Consider the following 22,659-nt stretch of genomic DNA (forward strand, 5'->3'; position numbering starts at 1 on the left):
TGTGTGAATGGAGAGAATTATAAATTTTAAAGCACTATGTAAATACCAACTATTTTTATTATTAATACGGACAAGACACTATGCTAGGTGCTAGGGACATAAAGCTAAAAAGAAACAGTCCCTATATGCAAGTAACTAACATTTTGTTTGGACCATTGGGATATATTAAGTATTCACATTAGTATAATACAAGGTAAATTGAGGAGAAAGAGCACTAATAGCTGATAACATGACAGAAGGCTTTATGGAGAGAGTGATACTTGGGCTGAAGTGTAAAGGAAAACAAGGAATCTGGAGGTAAGGAATTAGTAGTGACTGTGGTCCAAGTAGAATGTTAATTTGTATAGATAGATAAAGGTGAGAGATGCTGTGTTAAGTTTGAGGAAGAGCAAGTAGCCTGGGTTAGTTGAACATAGATTTTGCGAAGGATAGTAAATATGAAATAAGGTTGGAAAGGTAGACAGGGGCTGAAATGTGGAACACCTTAAGTGCCAAATTTTAAGTTTTTTATTTTTTCCTAACAGGGGTCAGCAAACTCTGGCCAGCAGGCCAAAGTGGATTTGGTCCTCAGCTTGTAGTTTGCCAATCCCTTTCCTAGAGGTCATAGCGAACACTTCTGAACAGGAGAGTGATACAGTCAAACTTGTGCTTTAGGAAGATTTATTTTGGCAACTGTGTGGAGGATGCATTAGGAAAGGAAGTAAACTGAAAGCAGGGAAATCAATTAGGAGGAGGCTATTACAATAGGCTAGGCAAGAGGCTTTAGGGGCCTGAACTAGGATGGTAGCTGTGTGAGAATAGGACTCAATCAGTTGTCCGACAAGTGTTTATTAAATTATTACCATATATGAGGCATTGTTTGGTGCTGGGGATTCAGAGAAAGAAGTGAAATAATCCCTGTCTTCAAGAAATTTACATTGGGAGAAACCACATGTGCACATATAAACAAATTAAAAATGTATGTTAAAAGTGAATATTAAAATGGGTATGGTAGAGTATAGCATTTCATTGCTGCTGAGGAGGTAGAAATTGATTCTTTTTTTTTTCTTTTTAGGCAATTGGGGTTAAGTGACTTGCCCAGGGTCACAAAGCTAATAAGTGTCAAGTGTTTGGTTTGAGGCTGTACTTAAACTCAGGTCCTCCTGACTTCAGGGCTGGTGCTCTATCCACTGCACCACCTAGCTGCCCCAAAATTAACAATTTTTTTAGGGAGTTGGGGTTAAGTGACTTGCCCACAGCTAGTAAGGTGTCAAGCATCTGGTCTGAGGCCAGATTTGAACTCAGGTCCTTCTGACTTCAGGGCTAGTACTCTATCCACTGCACCACTTAGCTGCCCCAGAACTTGATTCTTCAGTTCAGGAGCTGCAATAGTCTAAGATAACTGGGTGTTGGCACTAAGTCCAGAACTGATTTGGTGAGGCCCAGGAATAAGAGGCCACCAGGCTAACTAAGGAGGGGTGAACTGGCCCAGGGATGAAAAAAAATAAAGTTGGTTAAATCTCCTGTGCCAATCATTAATGGGATCAGGTCCATAATTAACCTCTACATTTCCAGCCTCACTGAGATAGGAAGAACCAATATTTTTTTAAAAATGGAAGAGAAGACTAGCAACTGAAGAGATAAAGGACTTGTGTAAGTACTTAAGCTGAGCTTTAAAGGAAACTGGGTAGGACAAGAGAAAGAGGTGAGAAGGGAGAGTGTTCTAGGTAAGGGCTATTCAAAGGCACAGAGATAGGAGATGGAATGTCATGTGCAAGGAAAAACAATTACAGTAAACCAGTTTGGCTGGAACATAGAAGGTATAGAGAAAAGAAATGAGTAATTAGCTTGGAAAAGTAGGCTAGAGCCAAATTATGAGGTGTTTTAAATGCTGAATAGACAAGTTTGTATTTTATCCTAGAGATAATAGGAAGTCACTGGAGCTTCTTGGGCAAGAATGAGACAGGCTCAGAGCTGAGCTTTAGGAATATCAATTTGGCAGCTATGCAATGCATTGAAGCAGGGAGGTTGAGGCAGAGGGAGTAATGATCATCTAGAGGATAGATGTTGAGGGCCAGAACTAATGGAAGGGTTGTGTGAATGGAGAGAAATAGAGGAATAGCAGAGATTTTGAGGAGGTAGAATAAATGAGATTTAGCAATCAATTGACTGGGGAAGAGAAATGATAAGGGATAGTGAGGAGTTGAGAATGACTCTCAGGATGGTTCTGTCTTTGACAGAAATAGGAAAGTTAGGAAGAGGGGTAGGGTTCGAGGAAAATACAGTGAATTCTGTTTTGGACATGTAGAGTTTGAGATAGACAATTGGTGGTGCAGGCTTGACACTCAGGAATATAAGAGGTTCATACCTAAAGACTTGGGAACTATCTGAGCAGAGATGATACTTAAATTCATTGAAGCTAATGGGATCACTGAGAGACAAGGCATGGAGAGAATGATCATTTCTAATGGGATAGAGTAAGAAAAACCTTCTTGGAGGAGGTGACATTTTATCGAATCCTAGAATCCTTTCTTCCTCTAAATTAATGTTGCTTATTGTCAATGCCACTAATTTGTAATTCATTCACATAACAAGAGTTAGAAGGTACCTAAAAGGTCATTTAATCCAAGGTGGAAGTTGAAAAAAGGAAAATTTGCATTATATTATATGTGTCATATATAATATGTATTATAATATATTATATATCATATATTTATATTGTAAGATTATAGCTTATATCCATAAATATAATCAGATGCTTTAGAAGATAGGGGACCTCTCCTTCCTCTCTCCCACCATCGGAGGTCTTTGACCAAATTCTGGATAACCGGCATGCATATGTGTTGTAATGGGGATTCTTTTGTGGGGTATGGCCTGGACCAGATGACTGCTGATAAAAAGATACAACTCTAAATTTCCGTGATGGCAGAGCTAGAGCTAGAATGCACATCTCTGGATTTCAAATTTAATGCACTTTCTACTAGGAGATTGTTATGAAACCTTGAAGGAAAGTGGAGATGAAGGAGGAGGATGTTGTAGGGAAGTGGCAATGACGGTGGAAATAGTCATACATGACTTGCTTGGAGGCTACATGGTAGACCATTATGACTGGAGCATAAGGTGTAGAATGGGAGAATAGTGATGCAAATACAGATCATTTCATTCTTTCTACTTGTATCTCTAGCACCTAGCATAGTGCCTGGACGATATTAGGTGATTAATAAATACTTAATTGATAGTGGAGATACAAAGGTCAAGAGGTAGGTTGGGATTAGATTATGTAAGCCCTTGAATGCCCAATTAGTGTTTGTATTTTACTTCATAGGTAATGGGAAATTATTGAAGATTTTCTTTTAACAGGGAGGTAAGACGACTAAAGAGGTGTTTGGGGACAATTAATCTGACTATAGGGTGATAGATGGAGAAGTGAAAGAGACTAGAGACAATGACCTCATATAGGAAGCTATTGCAATTGTCTAAGAATGAGATTAGGGAATGTCTGAGCAAATAGAGAAGAAAGGACAAATGAGAAAGATGTTAAAGAGGAAGAATTGATATGGCAGCTATTGGATATGGAGGGGTAAGGGAAAAGGAGGAAGCAGAGATGACATCCAACTTTTGGGTTTGGAAAAAAGGCAAGGACCATTAACAGAACTAAGAAAGTCAGGAGGAGGAGCCAATTTCGAAGAAAACAGGATTTTAGATAGGATAGTGTGTTGACAGTGTTAGACTTGATATAATTCCTAATAGAATTGTTTCTATGTTGACTCCACTGGAATTTTTGTTTTGGCCTCAAAGGGACTAACGTGCTCTGCATACAACTTGTTCAGTCATTCCCCAATTGATGAACACCCCCTCAGTTTCCAATTCTTAGCCACCATAAATATTTTTCGTATATATGAATCATTTTCTTTTTTCTTTGATCTCTTAGGGGGGAGGGGTGCAGACCTAGCAGCAGTATCACTGAGTCAAAGGACACACACAGTTTTATATTCCTTTGTACAGAGTTCCAAATTGTTCCCCATTGCACCTCTGTATTTGAAATGCTCAGGCTGTAGGTCTCCATGGGGATGGTAAGGTATAGCTAACATCTTCTTGGGTACTTTGCTCTCTAAGTCTCTGCCTTGGTCAGAGCGGATGCTGGAAGGAAGTCCATATTTTGAGAAACAAGTTTCCCTCGCTCATCTTATCCTCCTGCTTCTTGCTGTCACAAATCTTTTCATTCTCAAGATCACAGAAAAATTCTACGGGGAGAAGAGGAAGAAGAAATCTCTGCTGGACCCTGTGAACATTCATTTCCTATGTCCTCATTTCCTTGGCAACACCAAGTAGAGGCTTGGCCAAGAAAAATAGAATCATTCCCATTTTAAAGATAAGGAAAGAAGAGTCACTGAGAAAAATTAAGTGATGTACTTGGTTACATAGCTACCTTTGGTGGAGTGCTGCTTCTCAGATGTGAGACTCTTGCTTAGGTGAAAGGTCAGGGCTGAAGAATCCTTAGCGTGGAAAAGAGAGTTTAAAAATGATGAATTGTCCAAGGGAGGAAAAGAGGTAAGATGGCATTTATGATAGGGGCAAGTTGATTATCATGAAAATCTGTGGTGCTTATGCACTGCTTTTTTTTTTTTAAATTATGAACCTGACAAATATAACAAACATGAAAGTTTCCACATACAAAGAACAAAAAAAGTGATTATATATGAAACTATGAATCTCTGTTACATACAGTTTGGGTGGTTTTTTTTTGGCATATATCACAATTAACATGGTAGCACTTACACTGCTCTACTTGTCTGAGTCTCCTTAAACACTTCCTTCTACTTTCTTCTGTGTATTTTTAATGTTTAATTTACGCTTTTTCTTCTTTTTTGGACATTATTTTCATTCCTTCCCCACTATTCTTCCCTCACCCAAAACCTCTAAAATTCCTCTTATGACAAATACACACGCATATAATTTATACATGTGTGTGTGTACATGTTTTGTGTATGTATATATATATATATATATATAGAGGGAGACAGAGAGAGAGAGGAGAGATAGACAGACAGACAAAGAGAGAGAGACAGAAAGAGACAGAGACAGAGTTAAGTAAAACACACATTGCTTGTTGATGAAAATATGTTTCATTCTCTCCCTTTAGTCTATCACTTCTCCTTCAAGGGGGAGGAGAGAAGCCTTTTCATTACTGCTTATTGAATTGATTAGCATTCTTAAGTCCTTTAAAGTTACGTTTTTTACAACACTGTCATCATCAAACAAATTACTCTTGAGGTTTTGCTCAAAGTTTCTCTGAAACGGTTGTTTTAGTCATTTCTTGTGGCATAATAACAGTCCATTACTATTTGTACATTGTAATTTATATAGCCGCTCTTCAATTGATGGGCACCCACTGTGCTCTAAATATTTTTCCACGTATGAGTGCTCCCTCTACCTTTGATCTTTTTTGGGGGGGCGCGGTGGATATACCTACTTGTCACGGAGAATACTTCTTTTGCACATTTAAGGGACTCCAGAAAGAGAGGCGGAAGGCCCTTGGGTTGGACCAGGGTGGTCTAAAGATACAGGCTCACTGGGTGGTTCTGCAGTCATCATAGAAGACAGCTGAGCAGGAAATTAAAGAGGAGATGTACCAGACTAGACAGATGTGGAAACAAATAAAAACATCTGGTTTCATAATTCTACAGATTCCTCTCTTTTTCCACCTACTTTTCATTGCCTCCTTTTTTTTTCAATTATAAGGGGAGGTTGACCCACATCCCCATCCCTTATACCAAAATAACATGTCCAGTTTTCTTTAAATGAACACTCCCCTGTCAAAGTACAGTGGTTTGCAAATTTTTTTCATATTATCTTCTATCCCATTACTTACCCTCCCCTTCAACCTGTCTCTTCCCAATGAGAGTGAGAAATGGTGGGTGGGGTGGGAGAGGGGGAGAGAGAGAGAATGAGAGAGAGAGAGAGAGAGAGAGGGAGAGAGAGAGGGAGAGTATTTTTTTATTTGATCCTGGAGGTGATAGGGAACCACTGGAGTTTATCGAATGGGAGAGTAACAAGATCAGATCTGTGCTTTAGGAAAATCACTTTGGCAGTTACCATCTCAAAGCACAGTGGCTAATCAGCTCAGATGGTTACAATACTGCACTCATACGTGCCAATGACTTTTAATTTTCCTGTCCTTCTGGCTTTGTCCAAATTCTAGCCATGGCCATTAGTCTTACTAATGCCCACCTTTATAGGGGTGCCTGGATGAATAGATGACTATTTATGGTTGGAACAGAGCAGTACTGGAAAAAAGAGCTTAAAGTCAACTTATATAGGAAATGTAGAACATTATAACCCATTGCATTGTTGATTTTATTTTGTTGTTGTGATGGGGTACAGGCCCAAGCTGAGATCTTTGTCCCAATTTGGGCCCTATTTGTCTAGAAGCCCTAGAAAACCCTTGATCTGTCCTTGAATTCTCCTACTTGATCAAGGAGGTCTCTGGTGTTCCCCTGAGGCCGTAATTCCATCAATTGGCCTTTCATTGTGGCTATGCCCAATCTTCCAATTCTCTGTTACCCTTGACCTAGCCTAGCCCTCCATTGTCTTACCTCCCAGGCCACTTCCCACCCTTAATCCTATCTAGGCTCCATTCTCCCTTGGCCAGTGGTCCAGGTCTATTACCTCATACACCACTTGGCTACTCCTAGATCCCTCCCATAGTCTTTCTCTATATAAAGTCCATCTTGTCTCCATTAAGGGGCTCAGATTTCTATAATCTAGCTAATAGCTCACAGGTGCTCAGATTCCTTAAGAGTTTGGCTAATATGGCGGATCTTTAAGAAACCTTGTCTTTGGCTGAAAGAAGGCTTGGGTTGAATTATTTTGGGCAGGACCCACATGCTGCGATCTCAGGGTCCCAGCACCCTAAACCTCTAGACCTCATCAGTTGAATCCTTCTTTTTTTCTTTTACACTTTTGATTTTCTCAGTATAGAAAACTCCCTCCACTGATGCAGACTGGTAATTTGTCTCTACAGACTTCACTGCTGTGACTCAGCTGCCTTCTCACCCTGAAAAACACTTGGGATTACCACCATGTCTATCCCCTTCTGCCATTGATAAGTTCCTTTTGTGGGGGACTTCCATTTTGGAAGTGAGCCTAGCCCTGCTATGTTTCATTGCCCTCCCAACTCTGGACTTTGCCATCACTCCATTGCTGAAGCACCTCTCTCCCCTGCCCTTTTCAGCTCTCTCTCTCTTTTTTTTTTTTAGTGAGGCAATCAGGGTTAAGTGACTTGCCCAAGGTTCACCTCTCTTTTATAAGCTGCTTATATTTATATCCTAAGTGCTTGGCACAGAAAAAGCATTTAATAAATGTCTGCCTGCCCTAGAGGTTGCCTGAGGCACTGACATTGTAAACGTTATGAAAATTATGAAGGCAGAATGGTTGATGGCTTTACTAACAACCTTGATTTGCTTGAAATTCCTTACTATCCAGAGGAAACTAAACTGATCTGGGAATCAGAATCATCTAATCAGGAGGCAGACTGACCAATCCTCAAGCTGGATGTACCTGAGACCTTCATGTTTCCCTCAAGCTGGTCATACCTGAGATCTTTGCAGTGTTTGCTGAACCAGAACCTCATTCAAAAGGACTACTGATAATGCAAGTCTCCTTGTCCTGATGAGCCCCCAGTTGAAGGGAGTTTAATCTGCTCAAGCTTGGGTGGAGACATGTTTCTTTTTGTCTAGATGGACCAGATTGGGGGTGGTGATCTAATAGAAGGGGTATTTCCATGCAATGACTTCATCCCTGTGGGAAGGGTTTAAAAATTGTGTATCCCAACTCCAAGGGGAGCTCAACCTTTTGTCTGTAGCTCTGCTTGCATGCAAGCCGCCAGCTTGAGAGAAAATAAGTGTGCAGACAACCTAATTTGTTTGTCTTTCTTAGATCAAACACTTTGGTTGACAACATTTAATAGGACTTGAACCCAAATCTTCCTAACTGAAAGACTGGCAGTCTAGCCCCCATGACTCACTGCCTATCTCCTGACAGCTTCTTTTTTCTGACAGAAATCTTTTTCATAGCCATTCATCATGTATAAGGAATTTGTGTGGCTTTAATATTTATATTAGAATATACTTTAGTAGTGATAATACTTTATACTATAATACTTAGAGTGCTTTTTACTTTTAAATATACTCCTAGATGTATTATCTCATTTGACCTATGTCTCTTGGGTCCTTAAAAAATATTTTTAAATAATAAGAGCTCATGAAAACTAGCATCTTCATAGCGCTTTGAATTTTGCAAAGCACTTTACATATGAAATGGTGAGGGGAGGGAAAGCTGGTGAGCACGTACAGCATGCCAGGTTGATACAGTCCCTACATGGAAGAACCAAAGGCGCCTGCATCTGGAAAGTCATGATAGTACTATGTGATGGAAAGGTCCTGCTCCTCAATTTGGAGCATGCACAGACATTCTGTAACTGGTTCCAGTCTGCTAATGACACGGTTAAGGGACAGATTGTTGGCTGGGTACAGAGCCTAAACTGGGGTCCATTCAAAAGTCATTAACCAGCCACAGCAAGTCTTATTACTCTGGTTTTGTCTTTCCTGCATAGCTGTGGTTAAGTCAGTCAGACAGTCAAAAAGACATTGTCTTTCCTGCATAGCTGTGGTTAAGTCAGTCAGACAGTCAAAAAGACACCTATTATGTGCCAGACACTGACTGTGCTAAGCATTGGGGATACAAAAAGAGGCAAAAGACAGACACTGCTCTCAAAGGAGCTCACCTGGTGTAGAGGCAAGAACTACTGTCAGCACTCTGGGGAAAGAGGCCCATCATCATACGGCCCTGTTGCTGAAAGAGTATTGGAAACAGCTATGACCTTGTGGGCTTAGAAAGATCAAAACATAAAGTACTAGAGGTCTGATAGTTGAAATCCACGCTGGATTTAATGGCCAGCACGGAAGGTGAGGAGCAAAGACCCCATAGACTTGTTGGACCTCTCGCCTCAGACACATACTAGCTCTTGACACCTATCAAGTCACCTATAACCTCTCAATGCTTCAGACTGCAATTGCAGAACTGCTGCTTATTTGCACTTGTGAAAGGCGTGTCCTCTATACTTCTCCATTAGATTGTAAGCTCCCTGAGAACAGGGACTGTCTTTTGTCTTTCTTTGAATCCCTAGTGCTTACCACAGTCTCTGGCACATACTAGGTGTTTAATTAATGCTAGTTAACGATGACAAAGCAGGTGTAGACTTAAAAAAAAAAAAAAAAAAGGAAAGAAAAGCCGTACTATAATTGACTTTTACGAACTGCCACAAGCGCAGGTCTTGAAATGGTTCAAAGACAAAATAAGCATTTCAAAACTGAGATGTTCTGCTAACATCTAAGTTGTCTGAGAGAATGGAAAGTTCTGAGGGCTTCCTATGGCTGAATAAATGTTCTACTTCCTAGTACGAGCCCAGAAAACTGAGAAAATAGCCTTTAAGATTCTCATTTATACCCCTATTTCCAAAGAAATTTTTATTCAGATACTTTAGCTTCTGGTATTCACTATATTCTCAAAGAAAATAATAGGTACTGAAGACACACCAAAAAGGCCAAATTCAAACAATAGGGAAGTGACTTTTAATTTTTGCTTTTTCCTTCTATTTATGGGGTAACTAGGTGGTTCAGTGGATAGAGCACCAACTTGGAGTCAGGAAGACCTCAGTTCAAATCTGGCTTTGAATCAGACACTTATTAGCTGTGTGACCCTGGGCAAATCACTTAACCCCTATTTGCCTCAGTTCCTCATCTGTAAAATGGGAGCACTCTGGAGGAGGAAATGCCGTACCACTCCAATATTTTACCAAAAAAAAAAACAAAACCAAACCCATGGAATAAAATCCACGGGGTCACATAGAGTCTGATGTGATTGAATTATTCAATAGTAGCAGCAGCAACAACAACATCTATATACATATACCTATGGATTTTTTTCCTTTGTCCACTTTAGGACATAGGTACACGTCCTACGAAGAGGACCCTGCGAAGAGATACAGCTCAATTGGCGAGGAACCTATGATAAAAAAACCAAAAACAAAACATTTACAGTCTCCTAAAATTAGTTGTACAAAAGAACCTTCTGGTTTCCCTCCTCCCTGAAATCTCTTTGGATTCTACTATCCCTTCCCAGCGTCAAAAACCAAAAACTAAACAGACAGAAAAAAAAAATCTAGTTGTTAGCAATAAACTGTTTCGAAGTCCACTTTCCGGCGTTTGTGCAGGTGATCCTTCCTATTTGCTTTACCTTTGTGAAGAAAGTGAAGGGAGTGTTAAAACTCCACCAGCCGGGAGAGAGTGATGGGTTTACCTAGCCACTGTGTACTTAGACCTTGGGGGTCAGAAGCTGCCCCCAGAATGACAGCTAAACTTTCGCAAGCCAAGCGGAATTATGCTAATGCTGTAAACAAGTCCTTTCCCCACTTCCCTGTATAAACACCACGTAGGGTGCAGAGGGCTTCTAGGGCTTTGGGAACTACGTCAATGCCCTCATTGCATCATGAAATTGCCATTTGCAGGAAGGACAACTGGTATCAGAGGACCTAAGTTTGAAGCTATGAATGACTTATGTGACCCTGAGCAAGTCACTTAAATTCTTTGGGTCTCAGTTTCCAGTAAAATTAGGACTAGATGACTTCTCAGGCCCATTCCAGTTCTAAACCTGTAATCATACACTATTTAACAGAATTCCACATTTTGTTTCATTCTATAGAAGAGCATTTGCTGAAAGCTGAGTGTTTCTAGCCACTGTTCTCTGGACCCTAGAATTTTTCTTCCAAATCAAACATAACTCTATTCATAAGTTAGGATAAGTGCTGATTTAACTTTCTTTTGACCTTTCTCCTATAATCACTAAACTTGCTTTTGACAAATGTTTAACTCTTTGATTAATGTCTACAGTCAGTTCTTTCTAACTCTGATTTTGCCTTCTATTTGCTTATTTGAACTGTAAAAACTTTAGACAGTTTTTTATTTTCTTAATATTTTATCTTGTTAGGTGTGATTGCTTCATCAGTGGAATTCAGTCTCTGTTCTTTCCCCAATAAACATAATTGCCCATATTTTTAAAATGCATGATTCTCTTTTTCATTACCATTGAGAAACAAATTATTTTTTTCAATCTTCTTGGAATTACTGTTTTTCTAATTTCCTGTTCTTCATGTCCCTCATCTCTTAGAGAATAGTATATAATTAACTATTAAAATTATATATATTTTTTAACTTCATAGTCTTATGTTGGGCAATTCACCCATTTTTCATTTTTTTTCTATCTGTTTATGCCAAGGAGAGGAGTTCGTTAAAATATCTTATACTGCATTCTCTTGCTTTCTTTTTAAAAGCCTTAGGGCTATTTGGACAAAGAAAATGTTATCTTTTGAAATAGACTCCCACTCATCTCCTCTGTTGCTTTACATGAGTTCTTTTATGTCCACCCAATTCTTCTGTTCATTGAAACTGAACTTTGAGGTACCCTTAAGTCCTTAATGGAAGTACATGTTTGAGGCTGCCTGATTCTTTAATGTGTTTTCACACTAAAGTATTTACGTTATAGGGATTTGACAATACTTGACTAAGTTACACAGCAAAATTATAGGAGGACAGAGAGATGTGGACATGGAAAAAACCTCAGAAGGATGGAACTTGGGCAGACTTTTAAAATACTCTTTTCCCACATATATTCATTACCTCTCTTCCCCCCTGGCCATACATCTCTTCTTGCTTTTCCTTTTAATTGCAGATTGCTTTAAGCCACAAGACCCATGAAATGACTTAGCAATGTTTTATAAAATAGTGCTAGAATGTCAGAATTGGAAAAGGCCTTTAAGGTCACCTAGTCTGATTGTCTCATTATAGATTAAGTACCAAAGGACTGGTTCCAGATCTTTTCTCTGATCTTCATGATCTCTTAAACCTCTCCAAAACAGGAATTATATGCCAAAGACAAAGCAAATTCAGCTGTCTCTTTGGTTTGTTACCCAGAATAAAAACCAAAAACCCCAAGCCCATGAAGTGATGTTTGCTCACCCTGAGATTACTCAGCACCCCTCCCATAACTTCTAAGCTATCAGCAGTGAGGCTGCTTTAGCAGACCCAAGGGCATGACACGAGCTTAAAACAAAACCCACTCCTACACCCTGGTCTGCCCTTCTTCTTTCCAGTACTATGAAGACTGTGGATCCCTCCTACAGGAGTCTGCTTGGACCTCGACAGCCAGTTTGGCCGCAGCCTTTCAGTAGCAAAAGTCTGCTAGGGGCTACAACCCAGAAGCACCAGGGCTGCAAAGCTCTGAACTAGTGGTATTAGGCAACAGTGCTGCAAAGCTCTGAGGTTCCAGGGCTGGGAGGAAACAGTGCTGCAAACTCTGGCCTGGGCCAGAAGACTGAGGAACAGAAGGATTAGGAAAGGTCACCAGGACAGGACAGAGTGTGCATGGAGGGACTGTGCAGCACTCCACCAAGCTTTAGGCAAAGAACACAGCATCTAGTTGGGACCAGTTCTGACAAAAAGTCAGTTGGGGCAGAGATCTAGACTGGTGAATTGAGTATTGCCCAATATAGGAGGAAGCTGAGATACTCTGGGATCTAACCCACAAAGAAACAACAATCAGAGGAAAGGGATTTAGAAAGTGAGTGATGTGATGGGGAAAAGAAGTGGGATGGGAAGAGGCAGAAATTACCAAAGAAGAAGAGACTCAAAGACTTTTAGCATTAATAGATAAATCAACAAGAAAATCAGTAACAACAGAAGTAAATATGCCCTCCAGATCTAGTAAATGAGTTCAGACATCTATGAATAAATACTGCAAAACAAAGGAAAATGATCCAACATTTGATGAGACAGAGGACCCTGTGAAATGTGACCCTATAAGTGGAGAGACCAGAAAAGACCACGAGAGACCACCATCATGCCACTGCCAGATGGCGGCTTAGCTTGAGACCTCCAGTGCTGAGAGAGGAGACCTTTGCCCCAAACCATCCAAATGCCTGAGTGTCCTGGCAACACATCCATTTTCTATCTATCTGTCTGCACCTAGTACCACATGTGCCACTAGTCCTCTCTGTGTCTGTGTCTGTGTCTGGCCCCCATGTGTCTGCCCCAATGTTTTTTCTCTCTGTTCCAGCCAGGCCCCCATATGGCTAGCCCTGCCCCAACATGTTCCTCCTTCTGCTTTCACTTCTCTATCCCAAGACCCCATGTGTCCTTGAACTGTGTGCCTGCCCCCTCCCTGCTTTCCTCCCTCCCTTCCCCATATCTGTGGGCATATTCATATTACATAAAAATCACTTTACAAAGAGGTCTGCTGAACAGTCCACTTACATAAAACAAGAATCGTCTATAGAAGACAAATAGATCCTATACTTCTCATAGCTATGGGTAGGAAATGAGTTCTTAACCAAACAAGAGATAGAGGCAATTGCAAAAGATAAAAATAGATAATTTTGATTACTTGAAACTGAAAACTACTTCTGCACAGACAATATTAATGTAGCTAGGATGAGAAGGGAAGTGGTTGAATGGGGAAAAAATCTATATTTAATTTCTCTGACAAGAGTTTGGTATCCAAGATATAAAAACTATATATACATACATATATATATATATATATATATATATATATGACTAATAGCCATTTCCCAATAGATTAATAGTCAAGGGATATAAGCAAATAGTTCTCAAAAGAACTACACAGTATTCAAAACCACCCCCTACTGCACACACACACATATAATATGTATGTATGTATATATGTATATATACATGTATGTATATATCTTTGTCTTAAAGCCTAAATACTTCAGCTCTTTGCTTCCTGAAGACAAGCGGTTGGTGGTGAGGGAATAAAAAAGGGAATGCCACTAATCTGTCATATATTTGTTACTGTTCAGTCATTTTAGACTCACATGACTCCATTGTGGCTTTCTTGGCAAAGATACTGGAGAGGTTTGCCATTTCCTTCTCCAACTCACTTTACAGATGAGGAAACTGAGGCAAACAGAGTTAAGTGATTTGGCCAGGGTCACATGGCTAATAAGTGTCTGAGGCTGGATTTGAACTCATGAACATGAGTGTTCCTCATTCCAAGCCCAGTACTCTATCCACTGTACCACCTAGCTGTGCTGTCTGTCATATATAGATAGAACTAATAATGAACTACCATCAGCATTCATCTTCCTTATCAGATCCTAGTTTTTGAGAGTAGTTAGATGTAAGTGATAGCACAATTAGAGGTAGCTAAATGTGAAATTTGCCCAGGGGTGTACTGGAGCCAGCTTGAACTAGAATGATTGTCAAATTTTCAGTGTGAGCATTTGTACTTCAGAAACTAGCAATACCAATCAGGACTTGAGTTATTGCTTTGTTGATTGTCTAGATTTAAGAAAGTGATAAAGAAAATGTTAATTTGGCAGATTAAACTTAAAAGCATATTGTGTATGGTACATTCCCCTCCCTCCCCCAGCTGTTTGTTAAACATTGAACAGCACTCACCTTGAATCGGGCCCCTCAAAAGGTAGCAGGTTCTCCTTTATTGGTGACTTACAGGCAAAGGCTGCATGACTGCTTATTGGATATTTTATAGAGGGAATTCTTTTTCAGATATGGGTTGTACTTTGTACTAGATTATCACTGAGATTCCTTCTAACTTGAAATTCTGTAGGAAAAAATATAGACCTTCTAATTTAAACTGCTGGGTGGAAATGTCCTTGTGACACAAGGGGGGCGTGGGGAAGCATTTCTTCTTTTGGTCTCTGAGTCATGGTGAAACTAATTTCATACTCTAATTTTTCTTCATGTTGTTCCTGCTTCTTCAATGATGACATGTGATGATATTGTTTTCTGCTGGTATGACATGATGTACCAGATCCTCAAGGTGAAAGGTGAAAGAGGAAAAGGTAACAGAAGTTTAGAACTGGAAGTAATCTTAGAGAAAATTTGTTTCAACTTCCTTAATTTACAAATGAGAAATAAGATACTCTGAGAGGTCAAGTGAATGCATTGATATTGATAGAACTGAGATGTGAACCCAGATCTGCTAACTCCTAACCCAACCCAAATCCACTATAACTAGGATTGTCTATGGTACATGTCATACATCAGCACCTAATTTAAAAAAAAAAAAATCAGCTTTACATTCAAACTGTTTCATATGCTAATTTAATTTTTTTCTTTTTATTATTATGAATTTGATAAATATCCAATAAAGCACATTTTCTTATACAAAGAACAGAAAAAGAAGATAGAAAATGAAAGCATGAATCTTTATTAAGTAAACTCATCAGGGTAGTTCTGACACTGCGCTGAATGTGTCTTCATCTGAATCTCCTTGTGCTCTCTTTTGTGAATTTAAAAAATGTTTCATTAACACCTTTTCTCCTCCTCTTCCTTTCCCTTCTCCTTCACCTTTTCCTTCTCCTTCTCCTCCTCTTCTTCTTCCTCCTCCTCTTCCTCTTATAAATATACATCTGCACACATATATCTGTATCTATATGAAATGGTTTTTATACTTACACAATCTTTAACAATTCTCTAAGTATCTTGAGGATCAGAATTTTATCCGAGAAAGTTACTTCAATGTTCCCTTCCCCAATTAACAATATTCCTTCCAATTCTAGCTGCTTTTATTTTATTTGTACCCAATGCCTCCCCCCCCAAAAAAAACCAACTCCTTTTCAACTTTGTGACATCAAAATTATTCATTTTACATCCTATGATCCTTTCTATCACAGAGAAGCTTGGTCAAACTCTTCCACTATCTATAGTTAATGAATTTATCTCTTTCCTTGATCCTCTACTTTGCTTAGGAGATAACCTCTTAAATCCAGGTCATGGATCCATTTGAAGATTATTGTGATATGGGGGTAGGATGTTGGTCTACACTTAATTTGTGCCAGACTGCTTTCCAGTTTTCCCAGTAGTTTTCCATGAGTAGTGAAATCCTTAGCCCAATAATTGAAATCCTTGTATTTATTCAACATTAAACTACTTTGATTGCTTCTGGGTCTGTGTACCTTATCTGCTCCACCGCACTGATCAGCATTCCTATTAGCCAGTACCAAATAGTTTTGGTTTGAAATATGGTACTACAAGGCCCACTTCCTTACCAGGCTTTTTTTTTTTAAAGTAATTTCTCATGAAATTGTCGATCTTTTATTCCTCCAGATTAATTTTGTTAAATTTTTGGGAGGTCTTTAAAATAACTTTTTGGTAGTTTAAATGGCACCAAATCCTATATGTAATTTTAGGTATATTGTCATGGTCCAAACGACAAAGAATTATATCTCTCTAATTTTTTTCCTTTATTTCTATAATGAATATTTAGTACTTGAATACATATAATGTCTGTGAGTGTCTTGGTAGATTAACTCTCCAGATATTTTACACATTGTGTGGTTATTTATAATGGAATTTCTCTTTCTATTTTTTCTTGCTGAATTTTGTTCGTGATATGCAAGAATGCTGATTTTGTGTGTGTGTGTGTGTGACTTTATTTCATTTCCTAAAATTTCACTGAAGTTTTTAGTTAATTTAAGTTGAATATTTAAGGTTCTCTAAGTAAACCATTTGCAAGAAGCAATAATTTTGTGTCCTCTTTGCTTAAGTAAGTTTGACATGAAGATAATCAATATTATGACTAAATTATAAAAATTGTGACTCTGAAGAATTCGGAGATTTATATGAGGTGATGCCCAGTGAAGTAAGCATGACTAGGAAAACAATATACATGATTTTGACAATGTAAATTAAAAGTGCAAAAAAACCAAAACTTGACACTGTGTAATTATAATGACCAAAAGTGGACTAAGAGAGGAAGTGAGAGCATATACCTCTCTCTCTTACTTCTTTGTATAAGGGGGTGGGACTATATGCATGAAATACTGCATATACTGTCAGATGGCTTTTTTCTCTCTCTTTTTCAATCATTGTCATCTAGCTATATCTACATATGGCTCACTAGGTAGGGGAGAGAAATTGATATATTCAGAAATGAAGGTGACATAAAAACAAAATACGTTCATACATTTTTTAAAACTTGATCATGTGACCTTGGGCAAATCACTTTACCTTTATGGGCCTCAGTTTCTTCATCTCCAAAATGAGGGGATTGGAAGAGATAATCTCTAAGGTCCTTTCTAGCACTAAAATTCCATTCAATAGGGATGCTGATATGTTTCACAAGGATGTAATGGAACATTATAATTAACAAAACTCATTCTAAAAGACCTTGCTTTAATGCTATATGATTATTCTATCTAGCTATTAGGATCTAATATAGCATGACATACAGTGATCATATGTAGTCTAAATTACATATAACCAACATTATGAACATAAAATGATTGTGCTACATGGTTAATTCACTTGTCTTCTTTTTTTATTTCCATTTTAATTATTTATTAGGTTTAGTATAAAAAGAGAAATGCTAACTACAGTTAAATCATCTGGATTGGGATTTTAAAAAGCCCTGGATTTGGAGTTTAAAGATCAAGGTTCAAATCCATTTTTTTTTTTTTTTTTTGCCATTTACTAGCTATGGGATTCAGGACAAATCCTTTAATGTCTCTGAGTTAGATTTTCACATCCATAAATACTTCAAGATTTCAATGGCCACGTGGTTACATTATTTGAGCAATTCCTCCAAAAGTGCAGATTGAAACTCATCCACACCTTTTTGTCCTGAATAATTCTTGTCTATATTCTCCCACAAATCCTCCATGTCAATATCTAGCAAACGTGCTCTATACCTTTAAAAAAAAAACATTTCATAGACACCATTACAGCACTTGGCTTGTTCTTCTGTCATACCTCACTCTTGCTACACTCTAATCTACTTTTTAGGCATCTATATGGCACAGTAAATAGAGTACTGGTCCAGGAGTCAGGAAGACCTGAGTTCAAATGTGACTTCAGATGCTTACTAGCTGTGTGACCCTGAGCTAGTCACTTAACCTCTGACTCAGTTTCCTCAATTCTAAAATGAGGATCATTACACACCTACTTTGAAGGGTTGTTGTGAGGATCAAATGAGATAATATTTGTAAAGCATTTAGCACAGTGCCTGGTACATAGCAGATAGTTAAAAAAAAATTGTTCCCTCCCCCTCTTTTTGGATTATGTATTCCGTAGATGATGATTTTTTAATGTTATTATTATTATTTTTTTTTGGTGAGGCATTTGGGGTTAAGTGACTTACCCAGAGTGTTATATGTCTGAGGATGGATTTGAACTTAGATCCTCCTAACTCCAGGACTGGTGCTCTATCCACTGCGCCACCTAGCTGCCCCTAATGTTACTTCTTGTACATAAGTCATTATTGACAACGTGCTGCAACTTGCTAAGGTCCATCACATATTTTATCTATTGATTGTCTCTGGATCAACTGAACTTTAGAATCTTGGCACATTTTGGTGTTTCATGATTTACATCCATATGACATTACCAGGATCTTTGAAAGCATAGAATAATAACTGATTCTATGATATTTGTTCATTCTACCCCCTCAAGGTTGCTTCAAAGATCAAATGAGATAATGTATAAAGAGCTTTGAAGACCTTGAAGCCTATTTAGATGTAAGCCATTATTATTAGGGAGTCTTTTGAGCTTTCAGAGATTATGGGCATCAGAAGGCTGGCCAAGGATCTCTCATATTTTCAGAGAAGCAAGGGCATTCCAAAAGGAGATTATCAGGACTGGGGTGCCTCTACAATCTAAAACCCTTTTCATTAGGAGTAGAGTTAATGGGTCACCCGGAAAATCCAGTCTCATTATCTGATAATCCAGTCACAGGGCCAGCATTTAATGAGGCCTTCATCTACCTAGTACTTTAGATATGGTCCCATTTTGGCAGCAGACGACTAGACTTGATGATGTCTGAAAGCCCCTTCCGAATGTGTTATTTTATAATTCTATGGTAGATAATTTTATATTTCAATCCTGCTTCAGGGAAGATTTCATATAATGGAGTGATGTGAATGGGAAGTTACCCTATCTGACCCTAATGGCAGTGAGAACTCCACTCTCAAGTGGATAAAAGTACCCTTTGAGTTATTAGAGTATTTTACTGCCTTGAAGAGAGTAATCTCCTTTAGATTTTGCCATCTCAGGGAACATAATCCCTCGAATATCTCCTTAGGCATTATGGTATAGTGGAAAGGACACCGAATCTAAAGACTGAAGACATGAAGATGTGCCATTTACTGCCTATGTGACCTTGCACAAGAGATTTTCCCACTGGTCTTTATCTACAAAATGAGCTGATTGGACTAGCATCATAGATATGGGGTTGAAGAGACCTTAGGGATCATTTGTCCAACTCAATTTAGTAAGTAGCAGAGGTAAAATTTAAATGTAGTTCCTTTTCTTCTAAACATCCCCATTTCCATCAATGATTTCAAAGATCCCCTTCAGTTCTGCATTTTATATCCAGACCACATTTTGTTGTTGTTGTTGTTGTTGTTGTTGTTGTTGTTTGGCTAGGCAATGGGGTTGAGTAACTTGCCCAGGGTCACACAGCTAGTAAGTGTCAAGTGTCTGCAGAACCACATTTTGAAAAATACAAATTGGGCATTGGTTGATTCAGGCAGTGACTGGGATGTCTGAGGAGAAGGAAGTAGATGGTTGCTAGCTAGTCCCAAAGAAACCCTTCTACTCTAGGAATTCTCAACCTTTTTTGTATCATTGATTCTTTTGTAAGTCTGTAATGAACCCTTCTTCAGAATAAAGGTTTATAAATGCGTAAAATTAAATAAATATAATTACAAAACAAACCACTTATATTGAAATTCAATTTTGTTATTCAGCCATTTTTCAACTGTGTCTGACTCTCTGTGACCTCATTTAAGGTTTTCTTGACAAGGATACTGAAATGGCTTACCACTTACTCCTCCAACTTATTTTACAGATGAGGAAACTGAGGCAAACTGGTTAAGTGACTTTCCCAGGGTCATACAACTAGTAAGTGTCTGAAGTCAGATTTGAACTCGGGTCTTCCTGATTCCAGGGCCAGTACTCTATCCACTGTGCCACATAGCTGCCCCAAAATGCAGTTATCAACATATTATTTTAGAAGAAGTTCATAGACCCCAGGTCAAGAGCCCTTGTTTTAGTAGATATCAGCAGGTAGGGACTGGGGCTGACTGAAAAAAAATTCCCCTCCTTTTCTTTCCATGTACCTTTCTCAAGCTTTACTTTGCCCTTTCATGGTAATTTTTCCAGTTCCAGACTATGTTTAATTTTGATTTTGGCCATATTTAGGATGATAGGTTCAAATCTGGAAGTGATATCAGAAGCTATTTAGCACAAGCCCCTCATTTGACAAATGAGGAAACTGAGGTGCTGAGAGGTTAAGTGATTTGCCAGAGGTCACATTGGTAATAGGCATCCCATAGGGATTTGAACCCAGCTCTTTCAAATCCAATACTGTTTCCATTCAACTCTGCCATCTCGAATATGAACATCTAAGAAGTTGGGCAAGACCCTTACAATTTCTATTTGTCACAATCTGTCCCCAAATTACAGAAGCAGCTATTGGCACAGTCTATAGAAGGCTGGGCCTGGAGTCAGGAAGACCAGAGTTCAAATTTGGCCTCATACACTTACTAGTTGGGTGATGCTGGGCAAATCGCTTAACTTTGATTTGCCTGTTTCCTCAGCTATAAAATAGGGATAATAATAGCACCTACCTCGAGGGGTTGTTGTGAGGATCAAATGAGATATTTTGTTTTGTTTTGTTTTTTAAAGTGATTAGCACAGAGTCTGGTACTGTGAGGGCACTGGTAGGCACTATATAAATGCTTATGCCCTCCCCTCCCTTCCTTCCAATCATAGCTACACACTGATGAATCTCTTCGACCTCACACGGTGTCACAATTACTTTCTGACTTTGTGACAAGTTATTAAAGCTTTGGAAGATTTACAGACCCAAAATTTCATCCCATCCCCTAAAATAATGTTTTGGGTTTGTTTCACCCTCTTGCCATTGCCCCAGATTCTCACAGGAAGCTTTTTGTTTTTCAGTTTGGCTGGTAGAGGAAAGTAAAATGTGTAATCTGCCTTGTCTTAAGCAAATCATTTAATTTCTCTCAACTTCAGTTAATGAAAAATGAGGATAATAATGCATTATCTATAGTGGCATAGCTAATTAAGGATAGTTACAAGAACCAGAGCTGTATTCAAATGAACAAATATTTACTAAGCACCTAATGTGTATAGATGTGTAAATGGAGTGCTGGGCCTGGACAATTACTAGCTGTATGATCCTAGGCAAGTCACTTAACCCTATTTGCCTCAGTTTCCTTATCTGTAAAATGAGCTGGAGAAGGAAATGGCAAGCCACTCTAAGATCTTTGCCAAGAAAAACCCAAATGGGGTCATAAAGAGTGGGCCATGACTGAAAAATGACTAAACAACAACAAATATGTACAGAGCATTGTGCTGGAGATGGGGAAGGGGTGTGTGGATACATAATTTAGACACTTTAGGAATCCAGAAAGACTTCATTGGAGGCAATGACATTTGAATTGAATGGCTTAGGGGAGGACTTTTCAGACACAGGGAAACAGATTTTAGAGATAGAACTAACTTTAGACATCTAATCCACCACCATCATTTTTACAAGAGAGCAAACTGAGGTACAGAGAAGTTACTTGACTTGCCCAAAGTCAGATGTATTAAGTGGCAGTTGAAATTTGAACCTAGATCATCTGACTTCAAATCCAGTATTTTCCCCCATTATACTATGAGCAAAGCGGAATAGGGGAAACCTGTATAGAGGCTTGAAACAGCTCGATTTGAGAGTAGTAAGGCATTTCATTGTGAACTATTATTACTCCTTTAGTTTAAAGCTTGATCCTATAAAATGGAAATCCCCTTGGAGAAAGAACACTTTAAGCTATGTGATTTAAATCTTAGAATAAATGTTTCATAGTCTTTCTAGAAGGCAGGATTTGATAGGAAGAAGGGAGAGTAAAGGAATTAGGAGATGAAAGGAAAAATTTCTACCTAGGTTTCACTTAGGGCACAGAGAGAAGGTTCATTTCAAGATTCTGGACTGAAAGTCTCATGAAATGTTGGGGAAAAAGACTCTTCCCAAAGATCTCTCATTAGCTTTCTTCCTTGTCTTCTCTGATCATCCTGCAAAATATGAAGGGAATTTAAGCACATTTAAGTCTCAGGTATTGGTCAATAATTCGTCCACACCTCTATCCTTTGATTTGTATGCTCCTGCCAGCGATACAGATTGCAACCCTTTAAGGTATTCTCGTGTGTGATTTTTGTAATCCACAGGGCGTCCAGCTGACAAATGTAAGGAGCTTCCCTCTACACCCCTTGACCTTTGGTGGATACCAGTATAGTATGTGGGCTATCCATTCTCTCTCCCTCTTGCTCCATGACTTATCCACCTCATTCTCTGGTTATATTTTCTGATTCTATCCTTCACACTATCTCTCCTGTTCATTTCATTATTGGTAATGTGTTTTAGCCTACTGATGATGCTCATTATTGCTTTCTGGATGACTTTCATCTTTAATCTTTTGGAAACTCCAGTATACCAAGATATACACCCATGTAGCATCACTAGAGGCAGCTAGGTGGCTGAGTGGATAGAGCATTCTAGAGTGAGGAAGACTTATCT

General features: G+C 38.8%; 1 protein-coding gene across 7 annotated transcripts in view; it reads right to left on the bottom strand.

Moving 5' to 3' along the window:
- Positions 1-14,658, bottom strand: part of AOPEP (aminopeptidase O (putative)) — a 568,440-nt gene extending 553,782 nt beyond the window's left edge. For 6 of the 7 annotated variants that reach the window (XR_003570208.1, XM_027874398.1, XM_027874402.1 and 3 more), the window contains exons 1-2: positions 14,517-14,658; positions 5,453-5,583 (exon numbers count right to left, since the gene is read on the bottom strand). The gene's annotated coding sequence lies outside the window, so the exon portion shown is untranslated. Of the gene's footprint in view, positions 1-5,452; positions 5,584-9,951; positions 9,994-14,516 lie in introns of those variants that run through there. The other variant, XM_027874399.1, reaches the window with a different exon arrangement.
- Positions 14,659-22,659: the final 8,001 nt, after the last annotated feature.

This window comes from Vombatus ursinus, unplaced genomic scaffold (genome assembly GCF_900497805.2).
Source record: "Vombatus ursinus unplaced genomic scaffold, bare-nosed wombat genome assembly UNPS02014807.1, whole genome shotgun sequence".
Classification (NCBI taxonomy): Eukaryota; Metazoa; Chordata; class Mammalia; order Diprotodontia; family Vombatidae; genus Vombatus; species Vombatus ursinus.